Below are 5,000 nucleotides of genomic sequence, written 5' to 3'. Positions count from 1 at the left end.
GATACACTCCTGCTGTAGTCAACACTAAAACATTAAACAATCTGTCAAAAATTTCGCCACCGTCTTAACCTCACAAAAAAATTGTAAACAACCACCAGTTATACTAACAGTCTTATCCTCTATAAACAGTCGTTAAACTAATTACCTCTCTCTCTCTCTCTCTCTCTCTCTCTCTCTCTCTCTCTCTCTCTCTCTCTCTCTCTCTCTCTCTCTCTGAAGGAGTTGGAAAACAAAACCAAAATTTCAGTTAAAAAATTTTCTTTAAAAGAGTAAAAAAGAAAAAAAAAAAAACGTTCCTCCATAGTAGAGGAGGACCAATTAACCTTCACACATGGAGAAACGGAAAAAGAGCTCCACGAGTTTCTACATCACAGATGATGTCAATGTTTTTTTCTTTTTTTTTTTTGTGGGAGGGGGGGAGGCTGTTATTGCAAGAAACTTTACCGAGCCTTTCACTGCGTTTCCACCACTCTAGCCTGAGGAAGGGAGACAGCACTCCGGAAACGCGTAGCTTATTTACTGCATTATTTTACCTAACTTGTAAATTTTACCTAACTTGTAAACTTTCCATCAAAACATTGATTAGTCAATTACTTCTGGGTTTGACTACCCACCATGAAGGATGACTTTTGCCCAATTACTGGCTGTATGTAGTAATTTTGAAAAGAAGGTAATAAGACTGAGTACAAGATTAGTGCAACTGAGGCAGCCATTATTTTTAACATAACTTGCCTGAAAGAGGGTCTACTACCCACATATTATTATTATTTTTATTATTATTATTATTATTATTATTATTATTATTATTATTATTATTATTATTATTAGTTAAAACGCTTTGCTAATATTAAATCTATATATTCGATTATGATATGACTTCATTGTTCAAAGTTTATCTATACCTTCACGACTTCATCTTTTCAAAAATAATTTACATTTCAATATGCATCTACTAAATGAATTTTAAGGTTATTTCTCCATTATATTTTCCCCGTGGGTGGAATGAATTTCCAATAACAGATCCGCAAATATCATCATTTTAATCATGTGGGACAGCCTGATAAAAATTCAACTTCTTTATTTCTATTTAGCAAATATCATAATTTTTATCATGTGGGACATGATAAAAATTCAATTTCTTTATTCTTATTTGGCAAATATTATCATTTTAATGTGACATGATCTGATGAAAATCTATTTTTCTTTTCATTTTTATTTAGCAAATATTATGATTTTAATCGTGTGGAACAACCTGATAAAAATTCAACTTCTTTATTTTTATTTAGCAAATATCGTGTTAATAATGTGACACGACCTTCAACTGCTTTATTTTTATTTAGTAAATATCATCATTTTAATCCTGTGCACGACCTGATGGAAAATTCAACTCCTATATTTTTCATTTTTATTTCCCATTTATCGAAGGTTAATGCACAATGAACTAGGTTTTATTCTATCTAAATCAAAATAAATGCAAGAGGAATTGCCAATGTAATACATATTCCATTACCGGAAGAATTATTACCTTAGAATGCATTGAGCATATCGAGCAACAAAGAAGGGATAGTATTTGAAAATAACTATTTCACGTAATATATAGTATTTATCAATCAAATTACCTCACGCTAACATAAATATTGAGGTCCGGTTTGCTATCTGAAAACCATTAACATTGGAATTCCATGATTTTGTTGGTCGCTACTGAATGTTTAAACGCCATGACATGTAATTTGCTTATAGATACAGTTAATGGCATATAATGGTACGTGAATAAGTCTCTTACCTTAAATATTAAGTATTTTACCTTAAATATCAAGTCTCTCTCTCCTTAAATATCAAGCTTTTTACCTTAGATATTAAGCATTTTGCCTTAAATATTGAGTCTCCTGCCTTCAATATTAAGTCTTTTACCATTATCAAGTCTCTTATCTTGAATATTAAGTCTTTTACTTTAAATACTTAGTCTCTTACCTTAAATATTAAGTCTTTTGCCTGGCCCTCCCTGGTCCTAATTTCGGTGGGGAAGTGCCTTGGACGCTGATCATATGTATACATGGTCAGTCTCTAGGGCACTTTCCTCCTAGCTAGGGCATTGTCACTGTCCCTTGCCTCTACCATTCATGAGCGGCCTTAAAAACCTAAACAAAATTCTCCATATGATAAACATACATGATTTCCAAGGATTTTTTGTTACCTTGAACCTTATCCTATGAAAGAGATAAGATATTTCAAATAAATCTATTTGATCCGCTTACTAGACAACCTTGGTGAGGTTTTGTAAGATTCTAATTTCAATGGTCTCAATATCGATAAGTTCCCTTTGATAAAGAATGAAAGAAAATAAGATTAAAATTATAGGTATTAGGATTATATCAATATAGATATCATAAAATAATATTTTATTCATCGAGTATCCTCTAATAAATAAATGAAAAATAAAAATTTAATAAGAATATTAGAATCTGAATTATAGCCTAGGGGTGCTCATAATGATTGTATAAAAAGTACAGTGATGTTAATAATATCCCGTCAGGGATTGTATATATTCATCAAATATATTGAACTTTTTATTGCCGTACTGATTTCAACCAACTTAAATATAATTGATACTAGCTCTCATAAATGTCATATGGCCACAAATTTAGGTGTTTCATATTTCCATATATTGATGCACCTTCGAATTTTTTTGAAACCTTTCTGATAGGAATTCTGAAAGGTAATTTTGTAAAATGTCTTTGTGGATTCAAGTGCACGATATAATTTATAACAACATTCTCTTAAATCACTGACACAACGCCAAGTGTGTTATGCATAATGTCAACATTTCACTTTATTTAGAGATGTACTTCCAAACTTGGTCCTGTTAGGAGCACTATCAATAAAGTGGATTTCAGTTCGGATATTTATTCCGCCAGCGAATTGAATACGATATTCATATACCTATGCATATGTATATATATATATATATATATATATATATATATATATATATATATATATATATAGTTACATACTTATATATACTTATATACATATGTAAACATATATATATATATATATATATATATATATATATATATATATATATATATATATATATATGTATACATATATATACATATATATGCATACATACATACATACATACATACATATATATATATATATATATATATATATATATATATATATATATGTGTGTGTGTGTGTGTGTGTGTATGTATTCTTATACATACACATACACACACATATATGTACTGTATATATATATATATATATATATATATATATATATATATATATATATATATATTTATATATATGGATATATATGTGTGTATATATATATATATATATATATATATATATATATATATATATATATATATATATATATATATATATATTTATATATATATATATATATATATATATATATATATATATATATATATATATATATATATATATATTTCTCACGAATTTTTTATTAACTCAAACTATCATGCTAAAGTTATCATGTACTTCGTAAGCTACTGGAAGCCTGATTCAAACGTACTAACCAGGTTTGTGGTGGAAAATATGATGAAGGAGCATTAAGTTTTGAAGTTAATCCAGATTTTCCTGGTGTCCCTAAATGGACCGGGAATAATTTTGGGGAGCATACTGATAATAGACACTCCTATGGGCGTATAATCAAAGTTATCTTTTCATAGGGTGATTGTACGTTTACATAAATTGATTGTTTCAGACTGTATGGGAGTAACATTAATGTTTAATGCAGACCATTTTAATATCAATGTTATCATAAAATGTTGCATATTGAAAACAAGATTAAAAAGAATAAATCATGTGTATTATTTTTAAAATGAGAATATATTTCTTTTAAAATGAACAAAATGAAGAAATACATGTGAATATAATACAATAAAACTAGGATAGAGAATTGTATAGGAGTAAGCTTAATGTTTATTGTAGACTACTTAAAGATTAATATTATCATAAAATGCTGCATACTGAAAAAAAAAAAAAAAATTCTGAATAGATCACCTGTATCATTTTTTAAATGAGAATACACTTTTCTTAACCCGAATAAAATGCATATAAATATACTAGAATACAGCAAGGCTGCAGAACTCAGAAATGCAATCAGATAATGGATGTATCACGTGATCATTCGCATAAAAAGGTAAAACTATCTGAAATATATAATATTGACCACTGTGGATGACCTTATGAACATTTATTTATCCTCAAATAAATTCAAAAGCATTTCCTATAAAAGAACGAAGGATCAAAGAAAAAGAAAAAAGATCTTCAAAATATTGAGATTTGACAGTTGACACAGATCAATCAGTCAGTTAAAGTACAATTTTCGTTCGTTCTATATTGAAGTGAATCGCGACTCAGTTTTGTAATAACGAACCAATTCGCATGAAGCCGTCAGAGTACAAATATTGGACTTTAATCGACCCACTATGGTGACAAATGGAACTTAGATTGCCAGATCTAGGGTTTTGGAATTTCCCATGATATTTGTCTAGATTATATGTGGAACTGGCTGCAAGAGAGATAAATAGATAATAATACACACACACACACTATATATATATATATATATATATATATATATATATATATATATATATATATATATATATATATACATATATATATATATATATATATATATATATATATATATATATATATATATATAATGTTCATGCAGGTACACATACATACATAAATATGTATATATTTATGTATGTATGTATGTATATATGCATATATATACATGCATATATATACCTATATATATATATATATATATATATATATATATATATATATATATATATATATATATATATATATATACTGCATATATACATATTTATATTATAAGCTATACCCTAAATGCAAAATTTGATAATCCCATTCGTTTTGTTGAAATATCTAGTAGATACAAATCGTCCTGAAAGAATAATGATACTGGT

General features: G+C 27.4%; 1 pseudogene; it reads right to left on the bottom strand.

Annotated features, from left to right (window-relative positions):
* The window catches only part of LOC137643825 (putative neural-cadherin 2), a 432,156-nt pseudogene extending 432,128 nt beyond the window's left edge, over nucleotides 1-28 (bottom strand).
* Nucleotides 29-5,000: the final 4,972 nt, after the last annotated feature.

The sequence above is a fragment of the Palaemon carinicauda genome, chromosome 7 (assembly GCF_036898095.1).
Source record: "Palaemon carinicauda isolate YSFRI2023 chromosome 7, ASM3689809v2, whole genome shotgun sequence".
Classification (NCBI taxonomy): domain Eukaryota; kingdom Metazoa; phylum Arthropoda; class Malacostraca; order Decapoda; family Palaemonidae; genus Palaemon; species Palaemon carinicauda.
The sequence above is the reverse complement of the archived record's forward strand: the minus strand, read 5'-3'. Positions and strand labels throughout refer to the sequence as shown.